Here is a 24,539-nt window from a genome sequence, read left to right on the forward strand (position 1 = left end):
ATAGGCTCCGTCTTTATTTCTCTGCAACTTGCTGATAGACCCCCTGCCCAGTAAACACATAATTATTGGCAAAACGCCAGACGCATTTCGGGTAAACGAAATCCCTTTATCAATGGCGTGCAGTTCATGGAAATGAGTCACAGCGCTTTGTTGTACGCACTACTTATCAACCTTTCACCTGCCCAGGGGGCGCGGCCCACTCCATTGTCTTCTGGGAGGTGTAGTGCTAAATTAACACCCAAGTGGGTGCGCTGTCTCTCAATCCTTATTAAAACCAAGTGTAATCCCAAGTGGGTTGATGTAGATTGTGGCGGGCGTCTGAACTTGCTATATGGATGCCGAGAAGAGCACATACTGGCAGCCCCCTGCATGACGTTAGCATTCTTACTCCCCAAAATTCAAGCACCAGCGTGGTGCTTAACTGGACCCACTGCAGCAGTGAGCCTTTGTGCCCGACCCGAGAGCCGTTAACAAATCCAACATCACAGGACTCAAATTCGACAAAGGCCACAGTAAGTTGTAATAGGCTCTGTTTTTTTTTTTCTCGGCAACTTGCTGATAGACCCCCTGCCCAGTAAACACATCACTCTTCGTAAAAACTCCAGACGCGTTTCGGGTAAATGAAATCCCTTTATCAATGATGTGCAGTTCATGGAAAAGAGTCACAGCGCTCTGTAGTACGCACTACTTATCAACATTTCACCTGCCCAGTGGGCGCGCCCCACTCCATGGCCTTCTGGGAAGTGTAGTTCTAAATAAACACCCAAGTGGGTGCGCTGTCTCTCAATCCTTATTAAAACCAAGTGTAATCCCAAGTGGGTTGATGTAGATTCTGGCGGGCGTCTGATCTTGCTATGTGGATGCTGAGAAGAGCACATACTGGCAGCCCCCTGTATGACGCCAGCATCCTTACTCCACAAAATTCAAGCACCAGCGTGATGCTTAACTGGACCCGCTGCAGCAGTGAGCCTTCATACGAGACCGGAGAGCCGCTAACAAATCCAACATCACAGGACTCCAAATTCGACAAAGGCCACAGTAAGTTGTAATAGGCTCCGTCTTTATTTCTCTGCAACTTGCTGATAGACCCCCTGCCCAGTAAACACATCACTCTTCGTAAAACGCCAGACGCGTTTCGGGTAAACGAAATCCCTTTATCAATGGCGTGCAGTTCATGGAAAAGAGTCACAGCGCTCTGTAGTACGCACTACTTATCAAAATTTCACCTGCCCAGTGGGCGCGGCCCACTCCATGGCCTTCTGGGAAGTGTAGTTCTAAATTAACACCCAAGTGGGTGCGCTGTCTCTCAATCCTTATTAAAACCAAGTGTAATCCCAAGTGGGTTGATGTAGATTCTGGCGGGCGTCTGATCTTGCTATGTGGATGCTGAGAAGAGCACATACTGGCAGCCCCCTGTATGACGCCAGCATCCTTACTCCACAAAATTCAAGCACCAGCGTGATGCTTAACTGGACCCGCTGCAGCAGTGAGCCTTCATACGCGACCGGAGAGCCGCTAACAAATCCAACATCACAGGACTCCAAATTCGACAAAGGCCACAGTAAGTTGTAATAGGCTCTGTCTTTATTTCTCGGCAACTTGCTGATAGACCCCCTGCCCAGTAAACACATCACTCTTCGTAAAAACACCAGACGCGTTTTGGGTAAATTAACACCCAAGTGGGTGCGCTGTCTCTCAATCCTTATTAAAACCAAGTGTAATCCCAAGTGGGTTGATGTATATTCTGGCGGGCGTCTGATATCGCTATATGGATGCGTTTCGGGTTAAAAAAATCCCCTTATCAATGGCGTGCAGTTCATGGAAAAGAGTCACAGCGCTCTGTAGTACGCACTACTTATCAACATTTCACCTGCCCAGTGGGCGCGGGCCACTCCATGGCCTTCTGAGAGGTGTAGTGCTAAATTAACACCCAAGTGGGTGCGCTGTCTCTCAATCCATATTAAAAACAATTGTAATCCCAATTGGGTTGATGTAGATTCTGGCGGGCATCTGATCTTGCTTTATGGATGCCGAGAAGAGCACATACTGGCGGCCCCCTGCATGACGCCAGCATTCTTACTCCCCAAAATTCAAGCACCAGCGTGGTGCTTAACTGGACCTGCTGCAGCAGTGAGCCTTCGTGCGCGACCGGAGAGCCGCTAACAAATCCAACATCACAGGACTCAAATTCGACAAAGGCCACAGTAAGTTGTAATAGGTTCCGTCTTTATTTCTCGGCAACTTGCTGATAGACCCCCTGCCCAGTAAACACATTACTCTTCGTAAAACGCCAGGCGCGTTTCGGGTAAATGAAATCCCTTTATCAATGGCGTGCAGTTCATGGAAAAGAGTCACAGCACTCTGTAGTACGCACTACTTATCAACCTTTCACCTGCCCGGTGGGCGCGGCCCACTCCATGGCCTTTTGGGAGGTGTAGTGCTAAATTAACACCCAAGTGGGTGCGCTGTCTCTCAATCCATATTAAAAACAATTGTAATCCCAATTGGGTTGATGTAGATTCTGGCGGGCGTCTGATCTTGCTTTATGGATGCCGAGAAGAGCACATACTGGCAGCCCCCTGCATGACGCCAGCATCCTTACTCCCCAAAATTCAAGCACCAGCGCGGTGCTTAACTGGACCTGCTGCAGCAGTGAACCGTCGTACGCGACCGGAGAGCCGCTAACAAATCCAACATCACAGGACTCCAAATTCGACAAAGGCCACAGTAAGTTGTAATAGGCTCCGTCTTTATTTCTCGGCAACTTGCTGATAGACCCCCTGCCCAGTAAACACATCACTCTTCATCAAACGCCAGACACGTTTCGGGTAAACGAAATCCCTTTATCAATGGCGTGCAGTTCATGGAAAAGAGTCACAGCACTCTGTAGTACGCACTACTTATACACTTTTCATCTGCCCGGTGGGCACGGCCCACTTCTGGGAGGTATAGTGCTAAATTAACACCCAAGTGGGTGCGCTGTCTCTCAATCCTTATTAAAACCAAGTATAATCCCAATTGGGTTGATGTAGATTCTGGCGGGCGTCTGTTCTTGCTATATGGATGCCGAGAAGAGCACATACTGGCAGCCCCCTGCATGACGCCAGCATTCTTACTCCCCAAAATTCAAGCACCAGCGTGGTGCTTAACTGGACCCGCTGCAGCAGTGAGCCTTCGCGCGCGACCGGAGAGCCGCTAACAAATCCAACATCAGAGGACTCAAATTCGACAAAGGCCACAGTAAGTTGTAATAGGCTCCGTCTTTATTTCTCGGCAACTTGCTGATAGACCCCCTGCCCAGTAAACACATCACTCTTCGTAAAAACTCTAGACTCGTTTCAGGTAAAAAAAAATCCCTTTATCAATGGCGTGCAGTTCATGGAAAAGAGTCACAGCGCTCTGTAGTATGCACTACTTATCAACATTTCACCTGCCCAGTTGGCGCGGCCCCACTCCATGGCCTTCTGGGAGGTGTAGTGCTAAATTAACACCCAAGTGGGTGCGCTGTCTCTCAATCCTTATTAAAACCAAGTGTAATCCCAAGTGGGTTGATGTAGATTCTGGCGGGCGTCTGATCTTGCTATATGGATGCCGAGAAGAGCACATACTGGCATCCCCCTGCATGATGCCAGCATTCTTACTCCCCAAAATTCAAGCACCAGCTTGGTGCTTAACTGGACCTGCTGCAGCAGTGATCCTTTGTGCGCGACCGGAGAGCCGCTAACAAATACAACATCACAGGACTCAAATTCGACAAAGGCCACAGTAAGTTGTAATAGGCTCCTTCTTTATTTCTCGGCATCTTGCTGATAGATCCCCTGCCCAGTAAACACATACCTCTTCATAAAAACGGCAGACGCATTTCGGGTAAACGAAATCCCTTTATCAATGGTGTGCAGTTCATGGAAAAGAGTCACAGCACTCTGTACTATGCACTACTTATCAACATTTCACCTGTCCAGTGGGCGCGGCCCACTCAATGGCCTTCTGGGAGGTGTAGTGCTAAATTAACACTCAAGTGGGTGCGCTGTCTCTCAATCCTTATAAAAACCAAGTGTAATCCCAAGTGGGTTGATGTAGATTCTGGCAGGCGTCTGATCTTGCTTTATGGATGCCGAGAAGAGCACATACTGGCAGCCCCCTGTATGACGCCAGCAGTAGAGCTCAAAAACGCAGTGGCAAACCTTCCCATAGATCCAATGCCTACGAGAGATACTGCTGTGACTACGGAGAGTACCATGACAAAAAACGAGGCAAGGTGGGATACGTTCGAACTATATGACCAGCACAGTATCGCCAAAACGCTTTCCGAAATAAAGCCAAACAACCACTACCAAGACCCATTACCTGCAAAATGTGTAAAAGAAATCAATCACGTCCTGGTTCCAATATGGACTGAAATTATAAATGCGTCACTATCACAAGGGATCCTCCCAGACTGCCTGAAAACAGGACAAGTTGCTCCCATAATCAAAAAACCCTCAGCAGATAGATCAGACCCAAACAACTTTCGCCCAGTGACCAACATCCCGCTACTGGCCAAACTAATTGAGAAATGCGTTCAGAACCAACTAAGCCGACACATCACCAAATTCTCATTACTTGACGAATGCCAATCAGGATTCAGAGCAGGGCACAGCACTGAAACAGCGATCCTCCATATTGTCGATGATGCTCTACAGGCACTTGACCAAAACAAAGCATGTCTACTGATTCTCCTAGATCTGTCCTCGGCCTTCGACACAGTAAATCACGAAGCCCTATTGACCAGGTTACGAGACAGGATGGGCCTGTCTGGAACCGTGCTGGAATGGTTTATCTCTTTTTTACAGAACAGGACACAGCGATTCCTGGTTAATCAGTCCATCTCAACTCCATGCCCTATTTCAATTGGAGTCCCTCAAGGATCATCATTATCCCCCGATCTGTTTAACCTTTACGTCGAACCGCTCACAGAAATTCTCCAAAAATCACAGATATCCTATCACATGTATGCAGACGACACGCAAATATACTTAAAGATCTCTTCCCTAAAAGACATGGAGCTAATGAACGAGACTCTAAAAATGGCTCTACAATGGCTAACCACCAACCAGCTGAAGTTGAACGCTCACAAAACAGAGTTCCTACTAATCTCACCAGCTAGGAGCCATACGGAAATAAAGGAATGGACGAAAGTGGTGACTGCGTTAAACTGCAACCCAACACTAATCAAGTCAGCGAAATCGCTAGGAATCACTCTGGACGAGAACCTGGACATGAAAGCTCATATCAACTCAATGGCTAAAAATGCCAGGTTCCACCTGAACTACTTAAGAAAATTGAAACCGTTCATCTCAGAAGCGGATCTCAAATTAGCAATCCAATCCTTAGTTATCTCGAGGATTGAATATGGCTGCACCACCTTAGCGGGACTACCAAAATTGTCCACAGCGCCATTGAAAGCATGCCTAAACGCTGCGGCAAGAATTATCACCGGATCAAGAAAATACGATCATATATCGCCACACTTGAAAGCTTTAAGCTGGTTACCCTATGAAGCTAGAATCCAAATGAAGATGGCATGTATCACCCATAAAGCGCTACACCACAACACCCCAAGATACTTAGCGAAGAAAATCCAGCTATCGGGAGGTAATCGACCAGCGAGGAGTACTGAGGAATTCCTACTACGGCCAGCCCTTTTCCACAAGAAAAAAACCTACGACAGAGCGTTCTCAGGAGCTGCCCCCAGAATATGGAACTCTCTCCCTCCTAACATCAGGAAGATCCAAAACGTGGCATCATTTAAGCGAGAAGTGAAGAGCTTTCTGTTGAAGAAATACACTACCTAGAATAGATCATTCACGATCTGATGATGACCCAACTGTCAGACTTGCTTTTACATTTTACCTAAGATAGAAATACACCCACCATTGACTATCAACGCTAACTGCACACGTGTCATATTATATTTATCATCTACCTCATATTTGTTGTCCATATAACTGTCGTATATATATGTCTTTCCTATATGCCTTCTATGTTAAGCGCTCTGATACCCACGGGTCTTGTTCGCGCTATACAAAACTTTATAATAAATAAATAAATAAAAATCCTTACTCCACAAAATTCAAGCACCAGCGTGATGCTTAACTGGACCCGCTGCAGCAGTGAGCCTTCATACGCGACCGGAGAGCCGCTAACAAATCCAACATCACAGGACTCCAAATTTGACAAAGAACACAGTAAGTTGTAATAGGCTCCGTCTTTATTTCTCTGCAACTTGCTGATAGACCCCCTGCCCAGTAAACACATCACTCTTCGTAAAACGCCAGACGCGTTTCGGGTAAACAAAATCCCTTTATCAATGGCGTGCAGTTCATGGAAAAGAGTCACAGCGCTCTGTAGTACGCACTACTTATCAACCTTTCACCTGCCCGGTGGGAGTGCGGCCCACTCCATGGCCTTTTGGGAGGTGTAGTGCTAAATTAACACCCAAGTGGGTGCGCTGTCTCTCAATCCATATTAAAAACAATTGTAATCCCTATTGGGTTGATGTAGATTCTGGCAGGTGTCTGACCTTGCTTTACGGATGCCGAGAAGAGCACATACTGGTAGCCCCCTGCATGACGCCAGCATCCTTACTCCCCAAAATTAAAGCACCAGCGCGGTGCTTAACTGGGCCTGCTGCAGCAGTGAGCCTTCGTACGCGACCGGAGAGTCGCTAACAAATCCAACATCACAGGACTCCAAATTCAACAAAGGCCACAGCAAGTTGTAATAGGCTCCGTCTTTATTGCTCGACAAGGTGCTGATAGACCCCCTGCCCAGTAAACACATCACTCTTCGTCAAACGCCAGACACGTTTCGGGTAAATGAAATACCTTTATTAATGGCGTGCAGTTCATGGAAAAGAGTCACAACACTCTGTAGTATGCACTACTTATCAACCTTTCACCTGCCCGGTGGGCACGGCCCACTTTATGGCCTTCTGGGAGGTGCAGTGCTAAATTAACACCCAAGTGGGTGCGCTGTCTCTCAATCCTTATTAAAAACCAAGTGTAATCCCAAGTGGGATGATGTAGAATCTGGCGGGCGTCTGATCTTGCTTTATGGATGCCGAGAAGAGCACATACTGGCGGCCCCCTGTATGGCACCAGCATCCTTACTCCCCAAAATTCGAGCACCAACGTGGTGCCTAACTGGACCCGCTGCAGCAGTGAGCCTTTGTACGCGACCGGAGAGCCGCTAACCAATCCAAAATCACAGGACTACAAATCCGACAAAGGCCACAGTAAGTTGTAATAGGCTCCGTCTTTATTTCTCGACAACTTTCTGATAGACCCCCTGCCCAGTAAACTCATCACTCTTCGTCAAACGCCAGACGCGTTTCGGGTAAACGAAATCCCTTTATCAATGGTGTGCACTCGTGCAGATAATGGAAAAGAATCACAGCGTTCTGTAGTACGCACTACTTATCAACCTTTCACCTGCCCGGTGGGCGCGGCCCACTCCACGCCCATTGGGCATAGCTGCGCATTACAAATGCCATTTCATTCATTCATTCATTCTGGGAGGTGTAGTGCTAAATTAACACCCAAGTGGGTGCACTGTCTCTCAATCCTTATTAAAACCATGTGTAATCCCTATTGGGTTGATGTAGATTCTGGCAGGTGTCTGACCTTGCTTTACGGATGCCGAGAAGAGCACATACTGGAAGCCCCCTGCATGACGCCAGCATCCTTACTCCCCAAAATTAAAGCACCAGCGCGGTGCTTAACTGGGCCTGCTGCAGCAGTGAGCCTTCGTACGCGACCGGAGAGTCGCTAACAAATCCAACATCACAGGACTCCAAATTCAACAAAGGCCACAGCAAGTTGTAATAGGCTCCGTCTTTATTGCTCGACAAGGTGCTGATAGACCCCCTGCCCAGTAAACACATCAATCTTCGTCAAACGCCAGACACGTTTCGGGTAAATGAAATACCTTTATTAATGGCGTGCAGTTCATGGAAAAGAGTCACAACACTCTGTAGTATGCACTACTTATCAACCTTTCACCTGCCCGGTGGGCACGGCCCACTTTATGGCCTTCTGGGAGGTGCAGTGCTAAATTAACACCCAAGTGGGTGCGCTGTCTCTCAATCCTTATTAAAAACCAAGTGTAATCCCAAGTGGGATGATGTAGAATCTGGCGGGCGTCTGATCTTGCTTTATGGATGCCGAGAAGAGCACATACTGGCGGCCCCCTGTATGGCACCAGCATCCTTACTCCCCAAAATTCGAGCACCAACGTGGTGCATAACTGGACCCGCTGCAGCAGTGAGCCTTTGTACGCGACCGGAGAGCCGCTAACCAATCCAAAATCACAGGACTACAAATCCGACAAAGGCCACAGTAAGTTGTAATAGGCTCCGTCTTTATTTCTCGACAACTTTCTGATAGACCCCCTGCCCAGTAAACTCATCACTCTTCGTCAAACGCCAGACGCGTTTCGGGTAAACGAAATCCCTTTATCAATGGTGTGCACTCGTGCAGATAATGGAAAAGAATCACAGCGCTCTGTAGTACGCACTACTTATCAACCTTTCACCTGCCCGGTGGGCGCGGCCCACTCCACGCCCATTGGGCATAGCTGCGCATTACAAATGCCATTTCATTCATTCATTCATTCTGGGAGGTGTAGTGCTAAATTAACACCCAAGTGGGTGCACTGTCTCTCAATCCTTATTAAAACCATGTGTAATCCCAAGTGGGTTGATGTAGATTCTGGCGGGCGTCTGATCTTGCTTTATGGATGCCAAGAAGAGCACATATTGGCATCCCGCTGCATGACGCCTGCATCCTTACTCCACAAAATTCAAGCACCAGCGTGGTGCTTAACTGGCCGCGCTGCAGCAGTGAGCCTTCGTATGCGACCGGCCGCTAACAAATCCAACATCACAGGACTCCAAATTCGACAAAGACCACAGTAAGTTTTAATACGCTCCGTCTTTATTTCTTAATTAATTAATGTGGAAACGGACCTCGCCAAGGGGGAATAATTGGGACTACCGCTCCCGGCATGCTGCTCACTGGAGAGCACATGCCTCATGGGTAAAACTTGTGGCAGTCAACTTCTGTTCTTCCAACATTGCTTGCCCTATGATTACGGTGCGTGAAGCACCGAAACGCGTCAGGGACATGATCTGATTGGGCATGAAAACCTGCTTTTTTTCTAATAAAGGTTCTGCATCTCTAAAGCTTGGGGGCTTGTTTTTGGAAATATATATATATATATATACATATTACCTACTGGCGTCTCGCCAGTAGGTATATATAGTTAGGATTAATTCCCTATGGGATTTTTGAAAATTCTATGTCTAATAACTTTGGCGTTTGAGGACGGAATCGGCTGAAATTTTCAGGAAAATGGCACATTCTGTTTCTGAGCAGCCCCTGAAAATTTGGGGGGGTTTCGTCAAGGGGGGGCTGAGAAAAAAGGGGGGTCCCAAAACGCGTTTTTCCCATTCATTTTTCCATAGGGCGGTTGGACTCACTTTTAGCTCGAACGGCTGAATGGATTTGCACGAAACTTGGCAAAATTGTAGGGACTGTTAGCCCGATGTGCCTTTGCTAGGTCTCAATATATGTGCTCCAGTAGTTTTTGAGAAATTAACGTTCAAAACAAGATATATATCTGTAACAGCGCTCTGGGCAGCGATCCGGTCCGCTTACTTTTCGCGAAACGGAACTTTGCGCGCAGAAAGCTGATTGGCTCTCCGGTGTCTGTCAACATTCTAAACAGTCCGGAGCGGCCGCCATCTTATCTCTCGGTAGGATCGAGAGAGAAGAAGAGGTGAAAAACGAAGGGGGAATTTATTGAAAGGGGGCAAGGTATACCCCTCTTGACCCACGAGGAATGTTGTTGGGGTTATTAAAGGGTCGCGTGGGGAAAATAAAAAAAAATGATTTTTCACGGTAGAAGCGCTTCACGGGCCGCGAACTGGGCCGCAAACTGGTAGCGACACGGGAATTCGCCATTTTGTGCTTCGTTTTAATTGTTTAGAGACAAAAATTATCGCCGCACATCGGCCACAATGCATGAATATCGCTGAAAAGTCAGCGATATTCATGCATTATCCAGCAAATGCTCTTAGCCATGTTATCCACCTTCCATTGGATAACATGGCTAAAAACTGCTGTGCGTGAGCTTTTTTTTTTTTTTTTTGCTGCGTGACGTTTGTTAACGTTCGATTCGATGGAAATCAGGAAGTGTTGACCACCATTTTGTCACTGCGAGTAAATATTGTGTTATAAATGAATCCTTATTGATAAACATTGTCTGCGCCATCTTGCGTTTTTGTCCAATGCCACAATTTTGTCGTGCACGGCAGCCATTTTAGATGCCTTGACCACGGCCACTCTCTGCACGCCGCCGATCCTCAGCATGGCTCCCCACCCTCGCAAGCATCTTCCCCACGCACTGGTCACCCCCGCTCTCTCTCTCATGCATGGGACATATACTTCCCCCCATCTGCGCTGCTCTTCTCTGAGAATCACACCCTGTGCCCGCCCGACACCTCCCTTTCACCCTATTCACTACTGCACCCTCTGACACTCCTCTTCCTCTGTGTCCGATTGTCCAGGCCGGACCTAGGCTATCACCTAGCCCTGCGGATGTAGTTTATGGCCCCAGCTGTAGAGTATCCAGACATGCCAACCCTCCCGATTCAGGCGTGAGACTACTGATTTCAGTGCTAGTCTTTCGCTTCCCGATTCCTGCAAGGAAAAACCCGGGGGCATATTACCAACAACTAGCGGTAATTTTTGTCTCTAACTTGTTTAGAGACAAAAATTATCGCCGCACTTCGGCGAATTTTATCGCACATAAACCTTGCTATTAGCAAGGTTTATCGCAAATGCGTTAAAAAACGGCCGCAATGCATGAATATCGTTGAAAAGTCAGCGATATTCATGCATTATCCAGCAAATGCTTTTAGCCATGTTATCCACTTCCCATTGGATAACATGGCTAAAACTGCTCAGGGCAGGTGTTAGGTTTTGGAGATATTCGCGCTTAGCGTGAATATCTCCAAAAGTTGGTAATAGGAGATAGCGATGGTTAGGGACTGTTTCCAGTCGCTAAAATCTTGTCACGCCCACTTTGCATGTCATTAGTGATAAATATCACTGATATGCAAAGCGGGGCCCAAGATGGTCGCTATCTCCTTTTAGCTGTCACTAACTGGTGTTAGCGACAGCTTGGTAATAGGGAGATAATTTTATCTCTTTTTTTTTGGCTTTTAAAGCCAAAAAAGCGGAAATAAACCCCCTTGATAATATGCCCCATGATTTCTCGGGGGTTTCAGCTGACAGGGCTTGGTATTGTGTTACGTGCTAATTCTTCCAGGAAACGTCAGAGGGTCGATGCAGGGGTTCTAGAAGGGGTGATAAACCATTTAAGCCTCATGAACAAGCGCATGGTCTTTTAAAGATTTGTGAAGTACTCGGGGCGGCGGTGTGTGTGTGCCCTCTTTCAGGAGCGGGCGGGGGGGCACTGCCAGCAACTTGCCAGGCCAGGCAGTGTTCAACACGTGCATCACCCTTTCTCTGCCTGCTATTGCGCTCCATGCTTCGGAAAGGTAAGAAAAAGAACGTGCATTTGAGTTTGAAATGTCCGATCTTGTAGCAGTACACTTGCAAAGCCCACACATGACAATAACCCGATTCAAGGCCCCATTCACCCGATTTTTTAAACATATATAGCACTCCAACAAAGTTAGATTTTAAAACTTTATTAACATTTAAATATAACGAACGCAACAAAAACTGTAAATATATTTAACCATTTTTTGAAATTAACCAGAACTATAACGATAACAACAACAACAACAATAATATAACTTTTATGCCTAAATTACGCAAACATTTAGCTAATCTGCTAAAGGGGGGAGTCGCCATTTCTTTACAATAATCAATAATGAAAAATCCACATCAATAGGGTTGTCCGTTTTCTCGATGCAGCACTATAGTGCAATATACACAGCACCTGGGGTGTCAAGAGTGAACAGGTCTTTCTTTGTTCCTTAAGATGTTATCTGTGTCAACCTCTTCCGAGAATGCTGATGCGTTAGGATTTCCTTGTGTTTCTTAATAGCATTGGTGTCTGTACACTTCTTTGTCAATTCTGTCAAGATGATAACTGCTTCATAAACAGACGATATCTTTGTTTAGTCATTAGTGTTAAGTGTGTCTGAAACTACAGTGCCCTTCTGTTTTTTTTTCTTCAGGCTCCACAGAGTTTTGTGTGTTGTTCTTTTGAGCGACAATTATTCCAGAGGTTTCAGGTTCACTTGTTTTGTCCTGCAGTGAGTTAACAGCTTTAGAGAGTTCATGTTTATTTGCTATGTCCTGCTGTTCGTCAACTGCTTCAGAGACGTCAGCCTCATTTGTTATGTTTCAGTAGATCCTGGACCTGCCCGGCCGCGCCCAAAATGGCGCTGGTGTAAATGGGACTCGTAACTGCTTGTTGTGTACTGGTTGCCCAACCTTGATATCACGAGATACATATGCAGTTTTGAAGCACATGGCGGAGGCTTGTCTGCTGTAGTGGGGCGCCCCTTTATCGTTTCAGTCGCCATTCCGCCCGCTTTTGCTACACTGTGCCTTTTCCGCCATTCAGCTGTTTAGCGCCCGCTCTTACGGCTACAGCGTCTCGCTCACCATGTAGTTGAGTTGCTCCCACTCTTGCGGTGCAGCGATAGGCGGCTTCCACAGGACTCCTAAAATGGCGGTCGGCTCTTCGGATTTGGGCCTGGTCCAGTAAAATGGCCCTGGGACACCTTGGAACTCGGACGCTTGTCTGCCAGGGCTTGGGTTCCATTCTCGAAAGCGTCCCCTCAGCCTTGAAGATTGTACAAAAGTCTTGGGGGCCGTCGACTCCCGCAGGCTTCCGGTGGGGAGCGGCTGCCATGATTGCTTGCGGAATGGCCACGACGGAGCTACGAGATGGTGGTGCTCTCATGGTGACGCCAGCTTCAGTCTGAAACATCCAGAAACAAGGTGGGGCTTTCATCGTTTGGGAAAAAAAATGTTTTAATCCAATGAAAAGTGTTATTTTTAGGTCACATTACCTAGTCTTACATAATTAGGAAAAGAAAAGTAAAATGAACCAATGAAAAGTTTTATTAACAAGTCACATGACCTGTTATGCTTACGTTACGCGCTGCGCGGCGCACTCTGGATCGTTTCTGGGAAGCTGCGCCTTGCGCACCGGAGCACTTCCGGGTGCGCTAACGCGTCGCGTCATATGACGCATTACGCGACAATGCAGGTCCAGAATATAGTCAAAATGTCTCCACCAACCAGCGGTCGGAAATCAACCGCTTTCAGCAGTCCAAAAAGTTCGGTTAAATCTTAAGAGCGGGAGCAACTCAACTACATGGTGAGCGAGACGTTGTAGTCGCAAGAGCGGGCGGTAAACAGCTGAATGGCGGAAGAGGCACAGAGTACCAAAAGCGGGTGGAATGGCAACTAAAACGGTAAAGGGGCGCCCCACGACAGCGTGTCTTCAGGTCAAACGGATTGTGGGACAAGGTCCAGAATGGAAGATTCTTCAAAAGGGAAAAAATTCCGCCGGACCCCGGGAGCCGGCCGCCTATGCCGGGGGCGATCTCAGGCCTCACCAGGGCAACACGACTTGGGGAGGGGGCAGGAGCCAAGCGCCCCCTCTCAGTCCGCGCCATCTCACCGCCCCTCGGGGGCCTCCGTCAGGCGGTTTAGGGAGGCACCGTATCACATTGTTTTCCAATGCAGTCAGGTCCACAAATGGACCCCACTTACTTTGAATAGTGAAGCTGCAGCAGGTGCAAATAAGGTTTAAACAGTGTTACAAGAGCTGCTTAGAACTCTGAAGTATGGCACTCAACAACCAGGACTTATGCCATTTGTGTAAGGCAGTGACATGGAAGCAACTCAGGGACAAAAAGCATGAACGAACATTCACGTATGAAAATCTTATTTGGGGAAGGGGTAGAATCCAAACGCCCCCTGCCAGTTCGCGCCACTACACCGTATGTGGAAAATCTGAAGCCATCGTTCTACAAACTCTCAACGCTTGCTATCAGTGCATGAGTTTCATGCTCGATCGATTGAGCTAGCCGGATCGGGCAATAAAAAGTATAAAATAGTTATGTAAATAGTTATTTAATAAAATGTTTTACTCTGTTTCTTTGCTGGTGTGTTGTGTATATTTATAATATTTGCATAGGGTTTGTCGTTATTTTGGGCGGTGTGGGTGGCGGAGTCGAGCTGTTTTGCAGCCCTCATGGTGTGGAGCTTAGTTCATTTCATTATTTTCGTATTTCTCATGAAGGGTTGTTCCTAATGTTTGTATTTTACCGAGGTCAAAAAGAGATCGAATTAGTGGTCTACTGATTTTGCTCGATTACTTTTATTTTTTTACACGATTTTTCACTATCTGCAAAGACTAAACAGAGTATTGCGACTTTGTGCTTGTTTGTAAATAGAGAATGATCCAAAGAGAACCAATTCTAAAACAGTAAATTGAGTCCCCTGAAGAAACGAACTTCCGCATGATTACACCTTTTTCTGCGGATTCCTTTAAATTAAGATCTATTTTATCAAGGCACTGGCATATTCTCAAATCTGACCCAATAGTAGGGTCTGATATTCCTGAGAAACCTTTAATAACCTTCAGGAAGGCACGTTCCCTGCGCGATGAGATGGTTACCCGTAGGCGTCCTGGCGCTTCGACCGCCGCGAAACCCTTCCTGGCTTCCCTGAGAGATGGTCCCTTAATGGGTATCTCCAGGGTGAGACCAGGCATCCCCGGCAGTCTGGTGGGGCCGTTAGTGAAGATGAGGCAAGCTAATGCCCAGAGTTGCCGAGTGTGATCGCTGATCAGAGTGGGCACCGAGGCGAGAGAATTATCGAGTCCGCTGACCCTGGTCCAGAAACCTGCCGCGCCGGGAATCGAACCCTGGTCCCGGGCCTTCCTCTGCTCTCGGGTCTGCCGCCTCTAACCAGTGAGCCACACTACTTCACTACTTAAGGGCTTTTTTCCTTGCGGAAAATGCAAAGCCTGTTCTGCTAGTAAAAGAACTCTGTCGTATGAAGTCACAGGCTGTAAAGGTGGGAGAAAAATCACCAAATGTATGTCCTGCCATACGGATCATGCAGTATATTGCCTTATGTGTCCCTGTTCATATAGATATGTGGGAAGTACCATCAATCCTGTCAAACTTCGAGTGTTGGAGCATATGCGGGCTATAACGAACAAGGATTTCACGTACCCGGTAGCCAGGCATTTTGCTATCAAACACAATAGTGGCAGGAATCTCCTGAGATACTTCTGTTTAGATCAAGTTGTAGAAAATCCCAGAGGGGGCAACAGATTACAGACACTGAGAAGATTGGAGTCCCGTTTCATTATTGATCTTGAAACTAGGGCCCCGAAGGGACTGAATATTGGGGAAGAATTGTCAACTCACTTGGGTTGAATAATATATGTTTAGAATGTACGTAGTTTGTTTCATATCCTAAACACAAAAGTGATGTAAATTCTGATTTTTAACTTGAGGATGTACTACAATGTAATTTTTGATGACCAAAAAACTATATGTAGAGTCTGACATTTTTCTTAACATAACTCTGAGATGCTAGCGGCCACAGAGGCCGCAATTGCCGATCCACGGCTAGATTTTTTTTAATACAGCAATATAAATACGATACATCCAGTATAGACCGAGCATTGTCTTGTGCAATGCCACTTTGCTCAGAGAGATGGTTTATGATCAATTGTACCTACTATACAGGTGGGATATGATTTTCCATACGATGCAGTTATGGGTAGCCGATTCACGGCTTAATTGTTTATTTAATAACCGTTCTTATGACAAATGTTGCCCTAATGTGCATTATGTCGAAGAAACAGTAAATGGTTAGAAATGTCATACATGTTGAAGCTAAAGAAATGCGAGATGTGTCTATGGTCATTTGTGAAATCTTAACACATTCCAAGATGGCGCGCACTCTGTGTGTAACTACCTAAGTCCGTTGTTTGTGTCAATAAGGGTTGCAAACATAGATAATGGTGCCGCGCAGTGCATTCGATGTTAACACTGACGAAGGGATCTCATTCCCGAAACGCGTTTGTTCGAAAAATAAAACTTTTCTGCTGAAACTGCTGCTGCTGTTTTCGGGAGTGCTGACTTTCCTTCTAACCCGGCTGGGTATGTTCGAGGGAATTGGAGCTTGGATTTGTAGACACGAACACCATCGCGTTGTTGGCACCCGCTTTTAGAGTGACTCGTACTTCTGGTGTTGTTGGAGCGAACATATATATATATATAAAACCATTGGTTATAGACCATATATAGTTAGGGATTAGCATTTTCAAAACCTTAATTTACTCGCACAAAACCATAGAAATTTCCATATATAGTTAGTTGCAATAACTATATATCGCGCTCCCGCAATCCACTGCTGATGATGTCACATATTACATCATTCATGATATGGTCAGTGACATCACTGATGACATCACTGATGACATCTCAAATGACATCACTGATGACATCTCAAATGACATCACTGATGTCATTTGAGATGTCATTTATGGAAAAATGAATGGGAAAAACGCGTTTTGAGACCCCCTTTTTTCTCGGCCCCCCCTTGACGAAACCCCCCCACCTAGCAGCAACTCTTTCTTTCCATTTTTGCGGCCTGCCCTGTCGCAGGGTATCACTACCGCTTACAACTGCGGCTCCACAGCTGCCTTACTTGGGCAGCTTTCTGTGGTACAGGAGGTGCCTTTACTTGCGGGGTGCTTGCGGGGACATTGGCAATCCCTTTAATACTTTTTTTCAATGCGAATGGCGGCGGCGACCCACTTGGGTTTTACGGAACCACCAGTCCCAGAGAGCATTGCTTCAGGTTTTACACCTGTGCATAATTACTGAGGGTATTTACTGGTGCCTACAGCTTGCCGTCATGTCACATGTGCTGCCACTGAAGAGGGCGTTGGCCCGAAACGCGTCTGGCAGAAAAGGGACTCTGTTCGCAGCTCGCGCCCTTGCGCTGGCATCAATTCCTACCTGTAAGTGCATCCCCACCTAGCGGCAACTCTTTCTTTCCATTTTTTGCGGCCTGCCAGGTCGCGGGGTTGCACTACCGCTTACAACTGCGGGTCCACAGCTGCCTTACTTGGGCAGATTTCTGTGGTACAGGAGGTGCCTTTACTTGCGGGGTGCTTGCGGGGACATTGGCAATCCCTTTAATACTTATTTTGCATGCGAATGGCGGAGGCGACCCACTTGGGTTTTACGGAACCGCCAGTCCCAGAGAGCATTGCTTCAGGTTTTACACCTGTGTATAATTACTGAGGGTATTTACTGGTGCCTACAGCTTGCCATCATGTCACATGTGCTGCCACTGAAGAGGGCGTTGGCCTGAAACTCGTCTGGCAGGAAAGGGACTCCGTTCGCAGCTCGCGCCCTTTCACTGGCATCAATTCCTACCTGTAAGTGCATCCCCGCCTAGTGGCAACTCTTTCTTTCCATTTTTTGCGGCCTGCCCGGTCGCGGGGTTGCACTACCGCTTACACCTGCGGGTCCACAGCTGCCTTACTTGGGCAGATTCTGTGGTACAGGAGGTGCCTTTACTTACGGGGTGCTTCTGGGGACATTGGCAATTCCTTTAATACTTTTTTTGCATGCAAATGGCGGGGGCGACCCACTTGAGTTTTACGGAACCACCAGTCCCAGAGAGCATTGCTTCATGTTTTACACCTGTGCATAATTACTGAGGTATTTACTGGTGCCTACAGCATGCTGTCATGTCACATGTGCTGCCACTGAAGAGGGCGTTGGCCCGAAACGCGTCTGGCAGGAAAGGGACTCTGTTCGCAGTTCGCGCCCTTGCGCTGGCATCAATTCCTACCTGTAAGTGCATCCCCACCTAGCGGCAACTATTTCTTTCCATTTTTTGCGGCCTGCCCGGTCGCGGGGTTGCAATACCGCTTACAACTGCAGGTCCACAGCTGCCTTACTTGGGCAGCTTTCTGTGGTACAGGATGTGCCTTTACTTGCAGGGTGCTTGCGGGGACATTGGCAATCCCTTTAATACTTTTTTTGCATGCAAATGGCGGCGGCGACCTACTTGGGTTTTACGGAACCACCAGTCCCAGAGAGCATTGCTTCAGGTTTTACACCTGTGCATAATTACTGAGGGTATTTACTGGTGCCTACAGCTTGCCGTCATGTCATATGTGCTGCCACTGAAGAGGGCGTTGGCCCGAAACGCGTCTGGCAGGAAAGGGACTCTGTTCGCAGCTCGCGCCCTTGCGCTGGCATCAATTCCTACCTGTAAGTGCATCCCCACCTAGCGGCAACTCTTTCTTTCTATATATATATATGTATATACATTGTTTCTCTTTTTTGAACTTTTCTTCACAATATTTTGACATCACAGTCTCCTCTCTATTCTTTGATTTCTTTATTTAGTGTGTAGACAGTATTTTTCACGGCTACCATCAATAATGTGTTCATTTTATTTGACCATTGATTCTAATTACATCTCGAATATGGTGCTTTGATTCTATCATTGTGAACACTCATGTTTCTTTTCATTCTAAGGCACTATGTCGTTATTCTTTTGGATGATCAGTTTTGATAGTTCACAATGTAATAGGAGGCATTACATTAATGTATATAAATTTCAATCTGTTCATTTATGAATTTATCATTCTCTCCATATAAACTTTAGATACAATGTTTGTTATCGTTTTGGAGATTTCTCATGGTCACATTCTCAAACAAATGAACTGTTATTTGTATTTGTAAATACTAGTCTTACATTCATGTTTTTGTGCACTTGCTCGTAAGTTAGTCTTTCCACCATGTTTATGATAAAATGTAGAGAAGGCGTTCAATACTTTTTTTGCAATGTCCCACTTTTATTTTTACTCTTTAAATGTTTCTGTGTCTTGGGCGCGCTGTGTGAACAAGCTCCCCTGTGGAGCGAAACGCGTCATCTGTATTGAATAAACCGTCTTCCCTGCTCACCCATTTGAGGATTTATTGTTCTTTTGGCTCTACTTCGCTGTTTTGCGTGTGGCTCTGGAGGTCCAGACCTACCAGGTTCTGCCATTCATTGACGCGACAAGGACTGCTTTCGTTATACATATATATATATATATATATATATATATATATATATATATATATATATATATATATATATATATATATATATATATATATATTTATTACCTACTGGCGACAGCCAGTAGGTATATATAGTTAGGATTAGCTACCATAGGAAATGAGCAACATTCTATTGGGAAGAACTTTGGCGCCTGTTGAGGAATTTGCTTGTAACTTTCCCAAATTTTGGCCAGCTCCGCTCCACTCCTTCCCTGAAAGTTTTGGCGGGATTCGTAAAGTGAGGGCTGAGAAAAATGGGGGTCCCAAAACGTGTTTGCCCCATGTTAATTTCCATAGGACGGTCTGACAAGTCTACAGCCCGAACCGCTGAACGGAATTACACTAAACTTGGCAAAATTGTAGGGACTGGTACGCAGATGTGCCTTTGCTATGTTTGGTGAAAATTGCTCCAGTGGATTTTATGAAAATTAACTTCAAAAACACATATATATCTGGGCGGAGCCTAACCACACATCTCATCGTGAGATCTGATTGGCTGTCAGCACTTCATCCAAGAAGTGTTGGCAGCCAACTTGGGACCAATATACATAATAGCACCTCATTAAAAAGCATTGTAGTTAATAGAGGGTTTTAGGACTTTAGTTACATTATAAATCATTTGTTGATGGTACCATACTCATTTTAGGAATTGTGGTGTGTTCTAAGGTGATTTTACCATGTGAAAAAGCCTTCTGCTGGGATATCATGAATCATGTTTGAAAGAAAACTATTATCTCATGCTTTTCCCACAGTGGTTTGGAAGGGGATCTATAAGCTAAACTGAAAGCATAATTTCTGTAAATTCACATTATCTTTCTCAGTCATGTGAGAATGAAGTCTGACATTCTGTAGCGTACACCAATGATGACAAGAAGAGTGGTGTACTTAAGATTGTTTATTAACTAACAAGGACCAGCAGTAGCGGGATACAACTAGCATCAATAAGGGTCAGCTGTCATCTGTCACCAAGAACAGGTGACGTCACCTATATACACAATGAGTTGCTATGGTGACGCAGTGTGACGCTGCGTGATAAACATAGTAAACATACTAACATGTACGACATCTCCCTTCCTCCATAAAACATTTAAACAGAAAACTATTCCATAATGTAGTCTTTAAACTTGGTGGGCATTTTGATCACTCTGCCCGTCCAGGAAAGTTGCCTTCTGGTTATACTGCCCTCATCATTCATGCCCGTAACATCACTCTCATTGCTTCCAGCACAATTGTCTCTCCTTGTACCGTCCCGCACTAAATCAGTGTCCATGGGATCAGAAGAGTATCCAGCAAAACCTTCCTTTGAAACCTCAGATGCTACTTGCCTACCACTGGTATATGACCTATCTTGGTCACTACACATATCATCCCACTCTAGAACACTGTCATTCAAACCTCCTTCTTCTGGTTCTGCATTTCCCATTATGATCTGTTCCTGACCATGTTTCAGTTTTACCACATCGTCTTTGCTGCGCCATCCATCACCTTCAACTAGTACGGCTCCTCCAGTTGCTTTGTCAACTCTCATTGGTTTGCTGAGCTTAGACTCTCCTTTGGCAACCAGACCAGGCTTCCTTACTAGCACCCAATCTCCAGGCGCTATGATCTTATCTCTAGCTCGATTCACATTATCAGAATAAGCCTTATTCTTCATTTGTTTACATATTATGTTCTCTCTCACCTTGAGTTCATTTTCACATACTTGTCTTGCTTCAACATCTGTTGCTTTCCACTCCCCTACTTTAGGTGTTATGACACTATTGCATACTCTTCCTCTCATCAGGAAAAATGGTGTAAACCCTGTTGCCTCCTTGGGAGTATTATTATATGCATTTATTTTTACTTTAATGAACTCCTTGACATCCATGTCATTTGCAATTGCCATCTGGATTCCTTCTTTGAAAAATCTGTTGATTCTCTCAACTTGACCATTGCTCTTGGGACTGTACAGGGGTGTTTTCTCCTGTATTATTCCACGTTTCTCCAAGAAATCTACCATTACACGTGATACAAGTTGTGAACCATTATCAGACACTATAATTTTAGGTTGTCCTTCCCTTTCAAAAACTTTCTCCAGAAACTTTACTACCACTTCAGTTGTAATCACCTTCACAAACTTGTAACTCACCCATTTAGTGTAGTAGTCCGTCAAAACTATTAAATATTTGCATTCATCTTGTAATAGATGGAAGGGTCCAGCAAAATCTATTGCAACTTTGGCCCAAGGTCCATCAGGAATTTGCACAATCTGCAGCTCATTTTTCTCCATTCTCCAGTGTTTGTCCGACTTCAAACATTGCTCACACTTATCTACAAGGTTCCTAACTTCGTTGTCCACTCCTGGCCACCAATAGTACATCCTTAGGACATTTCTGGTGGCTGTTGTGCCAGGATGCCCTCTATGAGCCATCTGGATTATCTTTTGTCTGAGTCCTAGTGGCGGCACAAACACTTCTCCTCTTTTCAGAAAACCATTTTCTAGAGTTAATTCATCTTTTACTTGCTGATAATTCTTAAGCTCTTTAGGTAAATTCCTCACATGTGGCCAATTGGATTGCACATACTCCTTCACTTTGGCCAGAACGGTATCATTCTTTGCACACTCTTCCCATTCCTCATCTTTTATGGATCCTTCACACATTACAGTTGCGTCAATATGTGCTACCACGCATTCGTTGTCATCCAGTACTTCATCCGTGTTTATTTTTACCGGTAACCTGGATAGACAATCTGCCCTACTGTTCTTTCCACCTTTTATGTGTTCCATTTTGAAATTATACTCCTGAAGCTTTGACATAAGCCTGATCAGCCTAGAACTAGCATTGCCATTGCCTCGCCCCTTGCCGTCCATCATGTACACAAGAGGTTTGTGATCAGTTACAAGCGTGAAATCCTTGCCCCATAGATAATCCTTGAGTTTGTGTACAGCCCACACACAGGCTAGAGTCTCACGCTCAATTGTACTGTAGTGAATCTCAGTGTCATTTAACTTCCTGGAAATAAATGCGATTGTGTTCTCTTCATTTCCTTTCCTTTGGCAGAACACTGCACCTATTCCCTCATTACTAGCATCCACGGTTACAATATTTTCAAGCTGCGGATCATAAGGTTTTAGCGCTGGTGCCTTGGCTATTTCCTCTTTGACAACCTTGAATGCATCATTTTGTTCCATTCCCCACTCATATTTTACATTTTTCTTTAGCAGTCTCCTGAGTGGTTCCACCTTTTCTGCATATTTCTTGATGAACTTTGCATAATATTCACTGAGGCCAAGGAACGACTTGAGAGTCTCTTTATTTCTTGGTTCAGGGGCCTCCCTTATTGCACGAACCAAATCATCCTTTGGCAATATACCTTCTGCAGACAGGACATGCCCTAAATATTCAATTTCCTTTGCCATGAATTTGCATTTGTCCTTAGCAACTGTCATGCCTCTGTTTTCCAACACATTCAGAACTTTATCAATCAATTGTATGTGCTCACCTTCCATCTTGGAGTGCAGCAAAATGTCGTCCTGAAAAGCTTTCACCCCTTTCATTTTTCCGAACAATACATCCATGAGTTTTTGGAAAACTCCTGAAGATGATGCTAGACCGAAAGGGAGTCTTATGTATCTAAATGCTCCAAATGGCGTAATGAAAGTTGTTAGTTTTTTGGACCTTTCAGACAAGCACACCTGATGGTACGCGGCCCTTAAGTCTATAAGTGAAAAATATTTGGATCCAGATGTTGACTGAAGAATGTCCTTTATTTTTGGCAAGGGATGACAGTTTATCACTATATTTTTATTAAGCGACCTCAGGTCAACACACAACCTTATGTCCCCTGTCACCTTCTTCTTTGATACTACTATAGCAGAAATCCATTCAGATTCTTCTGCTTCTTCAATCACACCTTCCCTTTTTAGCTTTTCAAGCACTTCTCTAAGCTCATTTTTAACTGACAAAGGCACAGATCTTACCTTGTGCTTACATGGGATAGCACCTTCTTTTAGTTTGATGTCATGACTGAATCCCTTTACACAACCAATTACATTTTCAAATACATCCTTATGCTTTTCTAAAACTTCACTCAAAGTATTTCCTTCTTTTTCTACACAAATACTGTTCATCCATTCCTCTCTTAAAATCACAGGACCTTTTGCTCCTGGAACCAAAACCACCCCCAGTTGGGCCAAATCTCTCCATCCTACAAGTATTCTCCCCTTCTCTGCTACATAGACCTTTGTCTCAATCACTCTCCCTTTGAAAGTTACAGTGTCAATGAAATACCCCAACATATTTATATCCTTCTCTCCAAAGGCTTTAGGATTCATATCAGATTCAGTCAACTGCACGCCTTTCCATTTTTCTTCAAAAAGGGTATCAGATATTGTAGTTATTGGGGCACCAGAATCGGCAGTGAACTTTAACTCAACCTCCCCAATTTTTACATCACTAATGGGGCCTTTAATTTTTCCATCCTCCATTTCAATGTACAACATTATATTAGCGCACATTTCTTCATCAAAATTCCCAACAGTGTTTATGCTCACGCTATTACCTATCCTTTTTGTTTTACATAAAGTAGAATAATGACCATACCTCTTGCATTTTATACATTTCTTACCTACTGCTGGACAGTTTTTAAAGTCAGCTAGATGCTCACTAGAACCACATCTAAAACAGCATAACTGCTTACCTCCCACCTTTCTTTCACTCATACTTCTTTCGTTTGTCTTACCATCCCCTTTTTTCTTTTCCTGCAAGTAAAACACATTAGCATTATTTCCAGTAGTGGACAATTCCTTTGTTGAAGTCAAAGATCTTTCGATACCTCTAGCAATATCAATGACTTCTTGCAAGCTTGGCCTTTTGCAAGCTAATAACCTCTCCTGCACCTTCCTCGTGTAGCAGTAAAACACTATTTGGTCTCTGATGTATACATCAGTCATTTCCTCATACTCGCATTCCACTGCCAAAACTCTTAAACATGCAACATAATCTTCGACAGACTCCCCCTCTTGTTGCTTCCTTTGTGCAAATTTATGCCTGGCAACCATTATGTTATTCTCCTCGTCAAATTGCCTCTCCAATCTTTTTAGCGCTTCCTGATATTCATTCAGTGGTATGAATGTTCCTGGTGGGCTTTCATACTCAGGCAAACTGTCAAAAATGTCTTGCCCTGCTTTACCCAATAGTCCAAACAATAAGGAACATTTTCTTTCTGCATCAAAAGCTTTTCCATCAATTGAAATGATGTAATTCTCAAATGCCCTTACCCACTTCTTCCACTTCATAGTGGGTTTTCCAGGCTCATCCAGGAAACGAGGGGGTGCACATATATTATTACACTCTGCCATACCTAACTT

Source organism: Lissotriton vulgaris, chromosome 2_2 (genome assembly GCF_964263255.1).
Source record: "Lissotriton vulgaris chromosome 2_2, aLisVul1.2, whole genome shotgun sequence".
Lineage (NCBI taxonomy): Eukaryota > Metazoa > Chordata > Amphibia > Caudata > Salamandridae > Lissotriton > Lissotriton vulgaris.